The 16,335-nt window shown below is 41.4% G+C and overlaps 1 protein-coding gene across 10 annotated transcripts in view; it reads left to right on the top strand.

The window, feature by feature from the left end:
- The first annotated feature begins 1,347 nt into the window (after nt 1-1,347).
- Nucleotides 1,348-16,335, top strand: part of ZNF280D (zinc finger protein 280D) — a 108,080-nt gene continuing 93,092 nt past the window's right edge. For 5 of the 10 annotated variants that reach the window (XM_071221978.1, XM_024568427.4, XM_045201088.3 and 2 more), the window contains exon 1: nt 1,371-1,503. The gene's annotated coding sequence lies outside the window, so the exon portion shown is untranslated. Of the gene's footprint in view, nt 1,504-1,582; nt 2,229-16,335 lie in introns of those variants that run through there. The other 5 variants (XM_045201093.3, XM_045201083.2, XM_045201084.3 and 2 more) reach the window with 5 other exon arrangements.

The raw sequence follows: 16,335 nt of genomic DNA, 5'->3' as shown, positions 1-16,335 counted from the left end.
TTTTCTGGCCTTCATAGCACTTATGTTTTTCATGAAAAAAAAAAGGAATAAAGTGGAATTTGGGTTTATTTATTGGTCTCTAATAAGTTTGGCAGCATGAATGAATCATAGCCCTGGATTTAAACTAGCTCTGGGGGCTAACTACTTCAAGTTTCTGTCTCTGCAAACTGAGGACCAGGCTCCAAAACAAAGAGTGACATCTTAAGTTCACTTTCATACTCGAATATGCTTTGCTAACCATTAGGGGCTCCATCTGAAATATAATGACAAGAATGCACCAAGATTTTTGAACGTTTAGCTTTTCATGTTTGTTATTTTGATTATTCTGTGTCTTTTCCTATAAAGCTTATTTTCAAGGCAAGCCAGAAAGGAAAAGCTGGGTAGACTATCTTTCGCCCAGTTGGGAAAAGAGGTCATGGGTATTTGTAGCCACGCCAGGCCTCTAGGGGTAATGAAAGTGGCGTTTGGGGAAGATTGATCTGGGAGTGGTAATCAGTAAGGAAGCAACTATAACGATGAACAACAGAGAAGAGCTTGGAGCAGTCAGAATGGGGAGTAAGAAGCTAATTCAAATAGGCAGGAAGAATGGTGCGACTCAGTGACTTGTGTGCAGTGACAGTACGGTGTTAAGAATCTAACAAGAGGCAAGATTTCAAATCCAGATCACTCTTGAGAGCTGGACCATTATCGCCATTGATATTGTGAGGACAACTGGGAGAGGAACCTTTCCTTACAGGTCAGAATACAATGTTTATATAAGCATTTATGCAAGCAGTATCTGGGGAAGTGTCCTTGTACACGCATTCATCGTAACTTGATTTATTGTTGTGATTACAGGATCCCTATGGCAGAGTCAAGAATTAAAAGAGACACAGGCAAAATCGTCTGTTTGAAACAAATTTGGAAAAACTAGCCAATTATTAAAAGAACCTGACTACTTCTTTTTGTCTAGTTTATGTCTTCACGCCTAAGGCACAGTGTTTCATTTTAGTGGTGAGACCTTTAAGAAGGTCTCTCTTCCTAGACCTTCTTACCTTCCAAGCCTGCGGAGAAGTAGCTATTATACATAGCGAGGCCCTGCGACTCGGGTTCAAGCCTTCAGATTCCGTGCAGCCCCGATTTTGGGATTGCTGGCTGCCGAGCAGCCAGGCAGGCACGCAGTCTCACGGGGCCTGGCCCAAGACCTCGCTAGCAGGGAACTCGTGGCTGAGCTCCGCAGCCTTCGAGGGCCCGCATCTCCGCGCACATGCCCAACCCGTCTCCCGGGTTGGCGGAAAGAAAGGGAGCCCGGACGCCTGGAGACTGACCCGGATTCTACCCATGAAGCAGTGCGCGGACTCCGAGAGACTCCCCAACCCCCACCCCCTTCCCTCAGCTCCCCTGTCTGCTCTGCAATGGGAGCCGCCACCGTTGCCGCGGTGTAGGTTTTCGCGCTCCTCCTTTTCCTCCTCCTCTTTCTCCTCCTCCTCAGGGCCCCAGTCAAGCCGATCCGCTCCGTTCACGGTAAGCGCCCCCCGCCCCCGCCCGCCCCGCGCTGCAGCAGGCAGAGGCCCTCCCGCGCGGCCTGCGCCGCCTCATTCCGGGGGCGCTGGGCTGGGGGTGTCGAGGCCGGCGCGGGTCGCGGAGAGCGCCCAGGGAGCGGGGGAGGGGACCGGCTGCGCGGCGGCGGTGGTCGGCCCGCCATCTTGCGCCGGCCTCGGCGTGGGAGGGATCGCGCAGCACCACGGCAGCCGGCAGCCGGCTCCCGGAGGCAGGCCGGGGCGGCGCAGGCCGCTGCGGGGCCATCCGGCTCCTGCCTCTCTCCCACTGCCTCCTCCTCACTGCCCGAGGCCTCTGCGCCTGTTTCCCCTCAGCCTGGTTTGGCTTTTGTCTCTGGAGCCGTCTCCCATTGGTCTTCCCGTACATTTTGTGCTGATGTTTGGCAGAGACCCCCGCTCCTCTCACAACAGCTCTCCCCGGAGCCTCTTCCGTCTCAGGCAGAGACCACGGGCGGTTCCGAACTCTCCGGCCTCGGAGACCATAGAGCCCAGGTCCCCTGCCCAGGTGACCAGTCCGGGCACACTCGCACCCTCGTGCTTGTCCGAGGGACTCCCTGCTCTGCTGGAGACGTTCCGTTCATTGTCTCCGGAGGAACGGTTCTCAGGGGAAACGTGGACGGGGCGACGCAGTTTTCGAACGGAGCTTTCAGGCTTCATTGAATGAGACGGAAAGAATGATCTCACTTTGAGGTTTGCTCCTGCTCTACTTGCCTTAAGTTTTAACGCTTTAAAGAAGAATCTGCTAGAGGGGAGAAACGTCAAAGTGAGCCCGCCTCTGCAAGCCCCGGAGACTTTCGCTCACGGGGTTCTCTTGGCGAAGAGCTGTTTTTAAAAAATTCTGCGCACTTAGGATTTATATATTTATTTATTTATTTATGGTTTTCAGGCTTGGACTGTGTCTTAAGAATGTGATGTCTTTTAGTGCCATTAAACAGAACACCGAGGCGGAGGAGGAGGGTTTTGAAGTCCCCAAGCCACCTCTGGGCGTTTGTAAGGTGCCCTGCATCGGGGCATCGCTGTGCTAACTCAGGCTGTCCCTCAGAAATTGTGCCTGTGGAAGGCCCTGGTTTGCAGAGCTAAGGGCAGTCTGCTTTGGATGTTCCCAAACAGTGCAAATCCTCTTACAATTGTATTTTGCTTTTGTGTCTGTCGTCGATACCCGTGGATTTGTACCTAAAAACCACTTTTGCAGTGGTCTCTGTTGGGAAAGTGAGGAAAGAGCCGGGGGAAAGTTCTTTACTGGGGTCATGGCTGGGACGTGATAGAGCCATTTCTGGAGCCGTAGGTCTTCAGAGTCCTCATTCAGTGCTCAATTCGCTGTATTATGTTGTATTTTTTAAGAGAGTGGGGTGGGGGGGATAAGCAAGGAGCCTTCCTTGCAAAATTTAAGATACACCACTCAATTGCCCCTTCCTTCTTTTACATCGTTATTTTTAAGAATTCATTTCTGAACCTTTCAACCTATTTTTATTTTTCATGTTATTTTTTTCGCAGACGTCGAAAAGTTGAATAGTGCTTAGTTTTAATGGTTGTTACCATTTTGCCACATTTGCTTTATCTAACTTACTTCACATTCTCTTAAGTGAACATTCTCTTAAGTCCATTGAAGATATCATGACAATCCACACCAAAGTATACTGTGTGTGTCAGCATGTATATCATAATATTAAGGCCACTTTTCTATATAACTACAATACTACAATCATGCTTAAAGTTAAGAATTCCTACAATCTGTGTTCACATTTTTCACGTGGTCCCCCAGATATCTTTTGTAATCGTTTATTTTGGAACCAGTGTCCAATCATGTATTACATTTGTTTTGCGTTAGTTTCTTTTAAGTTTTTAATTTAGTGTTGTTCCCACCTTTTTGTGTGTGACAACATTGACCTTTTGAAGAGACTAGGCCAGTGATCTTGTAGAATAACCCACATTCTGTCCCAGGTCTGGTGGGTCAGTTGGTTGGAGCATCAAAAAGGTTGCAGGTTTGATTCCCCATCAGGGCACTACCCAGGTTGCCGATTCCATTCCCAGTTGGGGCAAGTGTAGGAAACGGCTGAATGATGTGTCTCTCTAACATCCATGTTTCTCTCTCCCTTCCCCTACCCCTTACCAGAATCAATAAAAAAAAAAGTCTGGGGTGAGGATTAAAAAAAAGAATAATCTACATTCTTTATTTTTTGACAGTTTCCTTCTCTTTGGGTTTATCTGCGTCATACAGTGTATTTTATATTATATATCAGAAGGTGCGTAAAGTGGGGTTATCCTATTAGTAACCTTAAATTTAATCTCTTGGATAAGGTGGTGATAGCCTCTTCATTGTAAGGATTTTCCTTTTGCAGTTAGCAAGTACAGATGGTCCCTGACCTAGGGTGGTTCAACTGAACGATTTTTCAACTTTACTATGGCTCACAATCAGTATACGTTCAGTAGAAACTGTACTTCGAATTTTAAATTTTGAGCTTTTCTTGGGTTAGTGATAGGTTGTTTGATATTTTCTCATGATGCTGAATAGCAGCAGCCAAATGATTTTGCCCAACTGTAGGTGATTGTGTTACAAACCCTTCTGAGTCAGGTACCCAAACCAAGGTTTAATTCACACCATGGGAGACAGAGTTTCACAAAGCAGAGCAGAAATTTGATGTGGTCATGGAATTGAGAAGGGTGAGTTTATGCTTTAATGGCATCTCTCCCCCACTGGTAGAGAGCCTTCTATATTTAGAGGCTGTGGTGTGGAGTGATTAAATTCTTTTAGACACACATAGTTATTGTGTTGCACTTCAGTCCTTTTGTACACAATGTCCCATCACCATTTTTGTCTTTGTTCTCGGCCCTCTTAATTTTGTGATTGGCAGTCCTTTTTAGTTTGTGGAAGCAAGTATAACTCGTGACGTAGTTTAGGTATTGAGTGATGTTAGGGCCTTTTGGAAGATAGCCTAGTGGCGTAAGTGTTCTGAGCCACATTTAAGGTAGGCAAGGCTAAACTAGTATGTTTGGTAGATTAGGTGTACTAAATTCATTTTTGTCTTAGGCACAAGGATGTCCAACCTGTGGCCCACAGGCTGCATGCTGCCCAGATGGCTGTGAATGTGGCCCAACACAAAATCGTAAATTTACTTAAAACATTATGAGATTTTTTTTGATTACATGTTGCAGTGTATTTAAAGTATGGCCCAAAACAACTCTTCTTTCAGTGTGGCGTAGAGGCACCAAAAGGTTGGATACCTCTGATTAGGGTATTTTCAATATGGAATGTAACATCATTGTAAGTCAAGGAGCATTGTAATCTATGGGGTGATATTTTGTCCTTTCTATTTTGTATGAATTTATCTGCAGTAATCTGATATGACATATTGGGAACAGTCCTTTTGAAATGGGTGTTTTGGGGTAAAGGAGGGGTGCAAATTTGGAGGATACATGAAATAGCATGAAGTTTAGGGATCTTGGAATTGTTGCATCAGAGCCTGGGATGGTTAGGAGAGAAGAAGCAGAAAGTAGATGTCAGAAAGATGGTCTTTTTTGAAAATCTGCTTAGGGTTCTTATAAAAGTTTAGTGAGCTGGGATAAATAGAAAAGTTCTGAGGTAGTTTGATGTTGGAGAGCTATAAATCTCAACATCCCCACTTCAATCCGTTCTTTCCAGTGATGCTGTCTAATCCAGTCCTGCTTCTTTGGTCCAGTGTTTTACTACTCAGCATTGACAGTACGAGTAGGGGAGAGGAGGGCAAAGGAAAGGAATAAATATTTTGTGCCTTCCTCTACCACATTTATTTGTTTTCTTTATTCAAGAGAACGTTTAGAATCATATCAAGATTTTTTTTGTTTTGTTTTTTCTATATGAATTGGGCAGGGGATGTACCTAAATGGAAAAGCAATTTTTGTAAGTGGAAGGTAAACCAGAGTTTTAGGTGACAGGAAATTAGAGATTATTGATGACATAATTTGTTTTTTCAAAAATAACTTTGGAAAGATGAAAAATATTTAACATATTCACTAATTAAATATGTAATCCCAAACAATTTATCAAATAAAAAAAATATTTGATCTTTTAGTCAGGTTTTTTTTTTTAAAGATATAAATGACAGTTTACTCCATAACTACCAAAAATGTTTGTTTAGAATTTTTATTTATTTCTACAAAGCAATTTTCTTTTAAGGATTCTTTTAACATTCAGAATACCATGAAAAATAGTTATATCATCTAGATTGAAAGGAGCGATTTTATTTTTTAACATTTTAAATTATTTTATATAATTTTATATGATACACAAAAGTATAAAGGGATGTCAGACAACTTATTAGAAATTTTAATAAGAATTTGCTTAGAAAAATGAAAAAATAAAGCTTCATCATCTAATTACATACCACCTTTACAATGAATATGTGTCATATTTGAATGCTCTTGGCGAGCATTCTTATTACAATGTAGTACTTTTTTAAAAATACATTTTTTAAATTTGTTTATTTATTTTTATTCAGTTACAATTGTCTGCATTTTCTCCCCTGCCCTCCACCCCACCCTAGCCAGTCCCACCTCTCTCCCCCACCTCTACCCTCCCCCTTGATTTTGCCCTTGTGTCCTTTATAGTAGCTCCTATAGACCCCTCTCCCCACTATCCCCTCCCCACTCCCCTGTGGCTATTGTTACAATGTTCTTAATTTCAATGTCTCTGATTGTATTTTGTTTGCTTTTTTCTTTTGTTGATTATGTTCCAGTTAAAGGTGAGATCATATGGTATTTGTCCCTCACTGTCTGGCTTATTTCACTTAGCATAATGCTCTCCAGTTCCATCCATGCCATTGCAAAGGGTATAAGCTCCTTCTTTCTCTCTGCTGCGTAGAATTCCATTGTGTAAATGTACCATAATTTTTTGATCCACTCATTTGCTGATGGGCACTTAGGTTGCTTCCAGTACTTGGCTATTGTAAATTGTGCCGCTATGAACATTGGGGTGCACAGGTTCTTTTGGATTGGTGTTTCAGGGTTCTTAGGGTATAATCCCAGCAGCGGAATTGCTGGGTCAAAGGGCAGTTCCAGTTTTAGTTTTCTGAGGAAATTCCATATTGTTTTCCACAGTGGCCTCACCAGTCTGCATTCCCACCAACAGTGCACGAGGGTTCCCTTTTCTCCGCATCCTCTCCAACATTTGTTTGTGGATTTGTTTATGTTGGCCACTCTGACTGGTGTGAGATGGTACCTCATTGTGGTTTTAATTTGCATCTCTCTGATGGCTAGTGATACTGAGCATCTTTTCATATGTCTCTGGGCCCTCTGTATGTCTTCCTTGGAGAAGTATCTGTTCAAGTCCTTTGCCCATTTTTTAATTGGGTTGTTTGTCTTCCTGGAGTAGAGTTGTGTGCGTTCTTTATATATTTTGGAGATCAGGCCCTTGTCTGAGGTATCATTGGCAAATATGTTTTCCCATTCTGTTGGTTCTCTTTGTATTCTAATGCTGTTTTCTTTAGCCATGCAGAAGCTTTTTATTTTGATGAGGTCCCATTTGTTTATTCTTTCCTTTATGTCCCTTGCTTTAGGGGACGTGTCTGTGAGGATGTTGCTGTGTGGAATGTCTGAGATCTTCCTGCCAATGTTTCCCTCTAGGACTTTTCTGGTGTTATGACTTATATTTAAGTCTTTTATCCATCTTGAATTTATTTTTGTGTATGGTGTAAGTTGGTGATCAAGTTTCATTTTTTTGCATGTAGCTGTCCAGATCTCCAAACACCATCTGTTGAAGAGGCTACTTTTGCTCCATTTTATGCTCCTGCCTCCTTTGTCAAGTATTAATTGACCATAAAGACTTGGGTTTATTTCTGGGCTCTCTGTTCTGTTCCATTGGTCTATGTGCCTGTTTTTATGCCAGTACCAGGCTGTTTTGATTACAGTGGCCTTGTAGTACAGTTTGATATCAGGTATTGTGATCCCTCTTGCTTTGTTCCTTTTCCTCAAAATTGCTGAGCTATTCTGTGTTGTTTATGGTTCCATATAAATTTTTGAAATGTTTGTTCTCTATCTGTGAAATATGTCATAGGTACTTTAATAGGGATTGCATTGAATCTATAAATTGCTTTGGGTAGTATGGCCATTTTGATGATGTTAATTCTTCCAATCCATGAGCATGGTACATGCTTCCCTTTGTTTGTGTCTTCCTTAATTTCTTTCTTCACTGTTGTGTAGTTTTCTGAGTACAGGTCTTTTACCTCCTTGGTTAGGTTTATTCCTAGGTATTTGATTTTTCTTGTTGCTATATCAAATGGGATTTTTTTTCCTGATTTCTGTTTCAGCAGTTTCATCGTTGGTATACAGGAATGCCTTTGATTTCTGAGTATTGACTTTGTATCCTGCTGTTTTGCCAAATTCATTTATTAGGTCAAGTAGTTTATTGGTGGAGTCTATAGGGTTTTCCATGTACACTATCATGTCGTCTGCAAACAGTGACAGTTTCATTTCCTCCTTTCCAATTTGGATGCCTTTTATTGCTTTTTCTTGTCTGATTGCTGTGGCTAGGACTTCCAGTACTGTGTTGAATAGGAGTGGTGAGAGAGGGCATCCTTGTCTTGTTCCTGATCTTAGGGGGAAAGCTCTAAGTTTTTGTCCATTGAGTATGATGTTGGCTGTAGGTCTCTCATATATGGCCTTTATTATGTTGAGGAATGCTCTCCCTATTCCCACTTTGTTGAGGGTTTTTATCACAAATGGGTGCTGTACCTTATCAAATGCTTTTTCCGCATCTATTGATATGATCAAGTGGTTTTTCTCTTTGCTTTTGTTTATGTGGTATATTATGTTTATTGATTTACAAATATTGTACCATTCTTCATCCCTGGGATGAATCCCACTTGATCATGGTGTATGATCTTTTTAATGTATTGCTGGATGCGGTTTGCCAATATTTTGTTGAGGATTTTAGCATCTATGTTCATCAATGATATTGGCCTCAAGTGTTTTTTTTTTGTTATGTCTTTATCTGGTTTTGGGATTAGGATGATGTTGGCTTCGTAAAACGAGTTTGGGAGTCTTCCATCTTCTTTTCACATTTTTTTTTAATATACTTATTGATTATGCTATTACAGTTGTCCCATTTCCCCCCCTTCACTCTACTGCATCCTGCCCACCCTCTCCCTCCCCCATTCACCCCTTATAGTTCATGTCCATGGGTCATACTTATAAGTTCTTTAGCTTCTACATTTCCTACACTATTCTTACCCTCCCCCTGTCTATTTCCCACCTATCATCTATGCTACTTATTCTCTGTACCTTTCCCCCTTCTCTCCCCCTTGCACTCCCCTATTGACAACTCTCCATGTGATCTCCATCTCTTATGGTTCTGTTCCTGTTCTACTTGTTTGCCTAGTTTGCTCTTGTTTTTGTTTTAGGTGTGGTCATTAGTAACTGTGAGTTTGCTGTCATTTTTACTGTTCATATTTTTTATCTTCTTTTTCTTAGGTAACTCCTTTTAACATTTCATATAATAAGGGCTTGGTGATGATGAACTTCTTTAACTTGACCTTATCTGAGAAGCACTTTATCTGCCCTTCCATTCTAAATGATAGCTTTGCTGGATACAGTAATCTTGGATGTAGGTCCTTGCCTTTCATGACTTGGAATACTTCTTGCCAGCCCCTTCTTGCCTGTAAGGTCTCTTTGGAGAAATCAGCTGACAGTCTTATGGGAAGTCCTTTGTAGGTAACTGTCTCCTTTTCTCTTGCTGCTTCTAAGATTCTCTCCCTCTGTTTAATCTTAGGTAATGTAACTATGATGTGCCTTGGTGTGTTCCTCCTTGGGTCCAGCTTCTTTGGGACTCTCTGAGCTTCCTGGGCTTCCTGGAAGTCTATTTCCTTTGCCAGACTGGGGAAGTTCTCCTTCATTATTTGTTCAAATAAGATTTCAATTTTTTGTTCTTCCTCTTCTCCTTCTGACACCCCGATAATTCGGATGTTGGAACATTTCAAGATGTCCTGGAGGTTCCTAAGCCTCTCCTCATTTTTCTGAGTTCTTGTTTCTTCATTCTTTTCTGGTTGGATGTTTCTTTCTTCCTTCTGGTCCACACCGTTGATTTGAGTTCCAGTTTCCTTCGCATCGCTATTGGTTCCCTGTACATTTTCCTTTGTTTCTCTTAGCACAGGCTTCATTTTTTTCATCTGGTCTTCGAACAAATTCAACCAATTCTGTGAGTGTCTTGATAACCAGTGTTTTGAACTGTGCATCTGATAGGTTGGCTATCTCTTCCTTACTTAGTTGTATTTTTTTCTGGAGCTTTGAAGTGTTCTGTCATTTGGGCCTTTTTTTTTTTTTTTTTTGTCCTGGCGCGGCTGTTACTTAAAGAGGCGGAGCCTTAGGTGTTCACCAGGGCGGTGTAACGCTGGTCGCTGGGCTGTGACTCTGTACCTGAGGGAGGGGCCGAGAAGGAGCAATGGCGCCTGCTCCACTCTCCTCCGGATTTCAGTCTTTCACTCTTTCACTCTTTCACTCAGCTACCTGCAGTCAAACTGGGCCCCTCTGGTGCTGTTTTCCAAGTGGGTGAGCTTGTGCACGGCCTAGGCCCCTGTTGGTCTCTCCAATGACCTCTCCTGTGAGGCTGGGAGTCTCTCCTGCTGCCGCCCCAACTTTCACGGGTGTTTTCAGTCAGAGGTCTGAGGCTTTATTTCCTTGAGCTGGAGCCCTGCGTTGCGCGGTCTGTTTCGCTCCCCGCCATTTGTCTGGTTTATCTGTGCGTGAATGTGGGGCCGTGGGATGCTACCCGCTGCTCTGCCCGCCCCGTTCTCCACCACTCTGAGTTTGGCCCTCTCCGTTTATCTGCGGGAATGTGGGGCCGCAGGGTCTGCTAGTGGTCAGACTGCCTGCCCTGTTGGTCCCACACTCCACCAGTCTCGGTCCTGCCACAGCCACACGAGTCCTCTCCACCCCGGTGCCCATCTCCCGCCCCTCCTACCGGTCTGGATGAATGTTTATTTTTTATTTCCTTGGTGTCGGACTTCCTTGCCGTTCGATTTTCTGTCTGTACTGGTTGTGCGAGGAGGCGTAGTGTGTCCACCTACGCTGCCATCTTGGTTCTCCGTCTTCCATCTTCTTGAATTTTTTGAAATAATCTGTAGAGGATGGGGGTTAGCTCCCCCTTAAATGCTCTGTAGAATTCTCCTGTGAAACCATCTGGTCCAGGGCTTTTGTGTGTCGGAAGCTTTTTGATTACTGTTTCAATTTCATCAGGCGTTACTGGTTTGTTCAGGCTTTGTGCTTCTTCCTCATTGAGTTGTGGAAGGTTATATATTTCTAGAAATTTGTCCGTTTCATCTAGGTTTTCAAATTTTCTGGCATATAGTTCTTCATAGTAATTTCTTACAATCCTTTGTAACTTGGTCGTATCCATTGTAGTCTCTCCTCTTTCATTTCTGATTGTGTTTATTTGGGTCCTCTCTCTTTTTTTCTTAATGAGCCTGCTTAAGGGCTTGTTGATTTTATCTTTTCAAAGAACCAGCTCCTGGATTCGTACAGTGAATATGTGTCACATTTGAATGCTCTTGGCAAACATTCTTATTACAATGTAGTACTTTCTTTAAAAAAAAAACAAAACACCTTTGTATCCACACAAAGAATATCTTCCTTTATCCTTCCTACTTTTAGACCGGTGCAAAAGAACATTATGGTTAGAAGTTAAGACAAAATTCTCTAATTAGTTCCTGTAAGTTCTTTAATTAATAGTAAGAGGAATAATCTACTTGGTAACTTACGATTTTGTAATTGAAGCTTTCCCCATACAATGAAAAGCATTCTCTGCACTAATATCATTCATAGGCCATCATCTTCAAGTCATTTTTTTGCAGGTGTAGGTTATGACCCCTTTACTGAGTATATCTACCTCCTTTAGTCCTTTTATATTACAACTATCTTATAGCTAATTTATTCAGGGTTTTTAAAATTTACTGATGCTTGAGAATGCGTTGAGAAGAATAACCAGTTTTTCTTAGAACAGTAAGAATCATCAAATATGTTTGAAATCATATTATGTGTAATTGACTTACTTTGCTTCCCACTTGTGAAAATTAACAGTTCTATCCTGTTCTACCTGTTACTGCCAACAAAGGAATATTTCTTCCTGGACAGCAGTAAGCCAATTTTAAACTTAAAAAAATTGGTCACAAGTTGGATTTCTGACAGAATTTTAATATTATTCTGTCACTTTTACTTTATTTTGTTTTTGAAGATCTTATTCATTCATTTTCAGAGAGAGGGGAAGGGAGGAAGAAGGAGAGGGAGAGAAACATCAATGCATGGTTGCCTCTTGAGTGCTCCCTACTGGGGACCTGGCTCACAACCCAGGCATGTGCCCTGACTGGTAATCAACCAGCTGGCACTCAATCCACTGAGCCACACCAGCCAGGGCAAGAAGAGAGACTCTTTATCACCTGAGATGGAGAGTTGATAATGAGATGACTTTGCATAAACAGACCTAACTGAAATAACCCTTATCTTTCATTAGTTCCCTCATATATTTCCTACTTATTTACTTCCCTATGATTTGTCTATAAAAGCCCAAATCCCCTTTCCTTTTGTTAAAATGATGTATAAGTCACTGAGTCTAACTACTTCTTTGAGTTTTACTTCTTTTCAGTGGACTGTCATGTATGTAAACATCAATAGAAATTGTTGGGATATTCAGATGTATACCTTCAGCAGAATACTCTGCAGAAGAAAATAATAGTGACTGCTGCACTCAGCTCAGTTTTGACTGACAGTGGTAAGTAGAGTAAAAGGTCTGTAGCCTGAATCAGGATCAGCAGGGAGTTTTACCTGGATGTAGTGCAAAGAGAGATACCCCATACCCTGTTGTGAAGAAGGGTACCTTTTTAGTTAGATGTTTTTAATGATTTTTGCTGATTTAGATTGATTTGTGGATTTAAGCAGTTCACTGAAGCACAGGCTTCCTTTTTTAGGGAGATTATTTTGCTAGCTTTATTCCATATCATGTTACAAGAAAATAACAGTAACCATTACATCTTTCATAATACAGACTTAATTGGTAACAAATATACAACATATATTATTTTCTTCTCTTTACTCTGTGTCATTTTTTTCTCTTCTACGTTTATTTATTCATTTTTTAAATATATTTATTGATTATGCTATTACAGTTGTCCCATTTCCCCCCTTTCACTCCACTCCATCTTGCCCACCCCCTCCCTCCCCTAATTCCCCCCTATAGTTCATGTCCATGGGGTCATACATATAAGTTCTTTGGCTTCTCCATTTCCTATACTATTCTTACCCTCCCCCTGTCTATTTTCTACCTACCATTTATCCTCCTTATTCTGTGTATCTTCCCCCCTCTCACCCCTTCCACTCCCCTGTTGATAACCCTCCATGTGATCTCCATTTCTGTGGTTCTGTTCCTGTTCTAAGTTGTTGGCTTAGTTTGCTTTTGTTTTTGTTTTAGGTGTGGTTGTTAATAACTGAGTTTGCTGTCATTTTACTGTTCATATTTTTTATCTTCTTTTTCTTAGATAAATCCCTTTAACATTTCATGTAATAATGGCTTGGTGATGATGAACTCCTTTAACTTGACCTTATCTGGGAAGCACTTTATCTGCCCTTCCATTCTAAATGATAGCTTTGCTGGATACAGTAATCTTGGATGTAGGTCCTTGCCTTTCATGACTTGGAATACTTCTTGCCAGCCCCTTCTTGCCTGTAAGGTGTCTTTGGAGAAATCAGCTGACAGTCTTATGGGAAGTCCTTTGTAGGTAACTATGTCCTTATCCCTTGCTGCTTCTAAGATTCTCTCCTGTTTAATCTTAGGTAATGTAATTATGATGTGCCTTGGTGTGTTCCTCCTTGGGTCCAGCTTCTTTGGGACTCTCTGAGCTTCCTGGGCTTCCTGGAAGTGTATTTCCTTTGCCAGATTGGGGAAGTTCTCCTTCATTATTTGTTCAAATAAGTTTTCAATTTTTTGTTCTTCCCCTTTTCCTTCTGGCACCCCTATAATTCGGATATTGGAACGTTTCAAGATGTCCTGGAGGTTCCTAAGCATCTCCTCATTTTTCTGAGTTCTTGTTTCTTCATTCTTTTCTGGTTGGATGTTTCTTTCTTCCTTCTTGTCCACACCATTGATTTGAGTCCCAGTTTCCTTCGCCTCACTATTGGTTCCCTGTACATTTTCCTTTGTTTCTCTTAGCATAGCCTTCATTTTTTCATCTAGTTTGCGACCATATTCAACCAATTCTGTGAGTGTCTTGATAACCAGTGTTTTGAACTGTGCATCTGATAGGTTGGCTATCTGTTCGCTGCTTAGTTGAATTATTGCTGGGGCTTTGATCTGTTCTTTTCATTTGGACCTTTTTTTGAGGGGGGGGGCTAGGCTTGCCTGTTACATAAAGGGGCGGAGCCTTAGGTGTTCACCAGGGCTGGGTAATGCTGGTTGCTGTGCTGTGACATTGTACTTCGGGGAGGGGCCGAGAGGGAGCAAGGGTGCCTGCTCCACTCTCTGCCAGATTTCAGTCATTCCCTCTGCTACCCACAGTCAAACTGGACCCCTCTGGTGCTGGTTCCCGAGTGGGTGGGCTTGTGCACGCTCTAGTCCCCTGTGGGTCTCTCCAACGAACTCTCCTGTGAGGCTGGGAGTTTCTCCTGCTGCTTCTTCAACCCCCACAGGTGTTTTCAATCAGAGATTTGAGGCTTTGTTTCCCCGAGCTGGAGCCCTGGGTTGGGTGGTCTGCTTTGCCCCTCTCCCCCATCATTCCTCCCGGTTTATCTATGCGTGAATGTGGGGCCATGGGGTCTGCTAACGGTCATACTACCTGCCCCCGTTCGTCCCACAATCTGCCAGTCTCTGGATCTGGCCACGTTGCCATGATTCCTGTCCACCCTGGCTGCCCGTCCCTGCCCCTCCTACCGGTTTGGACAAATGTTTCTTCTTTATCTCCTTGGTTGTCGGACTTCCGTGTGGTTCAATTTTATGTCAGTTCTGGTGGTTTTTTGATTTTAAATTATTGTTTTCCTTCTTTTTGTTGTGCGAGGAGGTGCAGTGTATCTACCTACGCCTCCATCTTGGTTTCCTCCCTCTGTGTCATTTTGAAGTATAGTTGGTAAAGGTTTAATAGTTGTTACTGCTAGCATGCTAATCTTAGACTAAGTTTGAGTTAGTTGTACTTTACTTTTATATGCTATATTTATTTTGAACAGAAAATTTCACTATTTGAAGTGATTATATTAATTTTTTGTCTGGTATTTTCCCTTTTACATTAAGTTAATCATATCTGGATTTGGTTTTGCCAGCTTCTTGGTTAGGAAACCCCCAATTAAAATGTTATATTTATGATGAGGGAAAAAACCCCCAACGAAGATTGACTTTTTAATATGGTTTCTTTTTTTGTCATTTTTTAAATTGTTCAATTACAGTTTTCCCCATTTTTCACCCATTACTCTCCCCTGCCCTACCCCCCCATCTCCCACATTCAGTCCTCCCCCATTGTCTTTGTCCACAGGTCCTTTAATAAATGTTCCTTGACTTGACCCTTCCCCTTCCCCCCTCTCTACTCTGGTCACTGTCAGTTTGTTCTTTATTTCCATATCTCTGGTTCTATTTTGCTCACTTGTTTGTGTTGTTGACTAGGTTCCATTTACAGGTGAGATCAAATGGTATTTCTCTTTCGCCACCTGGCTTATTTCACTTAGCATGATACTCTCCAGTTCCATCCATACCGTTTTTCTTTCTTTCTACTACGTAGCATTCCATTGTGTAAATGTGATTCTTAGATTGTTTCATTGAATAACTCTTTTTAGAGTTTAAGGAGATAGAGAACTTAGGTATTCACCATACTCCTCACATTCACTATTCACTTTTGTATTCTACTTACCACCTACTCATTTTTAAAAAGGAATTTTTTTCTTTTTAGAAATTAAAATACAGGAATGTATGTAGAGTGAAGGCGGGTTTTTTGATGAAAAGTTATAAACACTTTATCCAATGTTAATTTTTATGCATTTTTTATGTATTGATTTTAGAGTGAGGGAAGGAGAGAGACATCAGTTTGTTGCTCCACTTATTAATGAATTCATTGGTCAAGTCTTCTATGTTCCCTGACTGGGGATCAAAGTTGTAACCTTGGCATATCAGAATGATGCTCTAATCAACTGAGCCACCCAGCCGGGGCAGTTTTTATGCATGTATGTGTTGGTATTTTTGAATTAGATACTTGTTTTATTTTATGAGACCAGTAGTATATAATTTAACCATGTTATTAAATTGTGTGTGTGTTTTGTTTATATGAGGCTTTACAAATTTGTCCTATGTGTTTTAACTAGTTTATGTGTTTTTTAAAAAGATGAAAATATGGCAAGATATATTTGACAGCCACATTCCAGAAGGCATATAAAGCTAAAATTTCATCATGAGAGATATGTCTGTAATGAAGATCTTACATAACAAAATGATTTCTAAATTCTCAGCTGATAGCTTATAAATTCCATTATAACACAGTTGTGATCTATCTTTAGAGTTCTTTAAAATAGCATTTAGTCCAGAGTTAAAAGTGGTTAAGATTTATTGAGTGATTTCTGTGTGCCAGGCACTGAGCTTGTATGTTATGCATATTATCTCATTTCATTTTCATTATAACTCTGTGATATGGGATATACTTAGTAAAGCAAGGCACAGAGATTAACTAACTTTCCCAACATCATACAGCTAATAAGTGGTTGAGTTAGAACTTGAATCTGGCATTTATTCTTCAGCAAGTTTTACTATTTATGGTTAATAAATGTTTAAGGTATACAGTTTATATAACACAACTAGAGGCCACTGTGT

Source organism: Desmodus rotundus, chromosome 7 (assembly GCF_022682495.2).
Source record: "Desmodus rotundus isolate HL8 chromosome 7, HLdesRot8A.1, whole genome shotgun sequence".
Taxonomy (NCBI): domain Eukaryota; kingdom Metazoa; phylum Chordata; class Mammalia; order Chiroptera; family Phyllostomidae; genus Desmodus; species Desmodus rotundus.
This window is presented reverse-complemented; position numbering and strand designations above follow the sequence as displayed.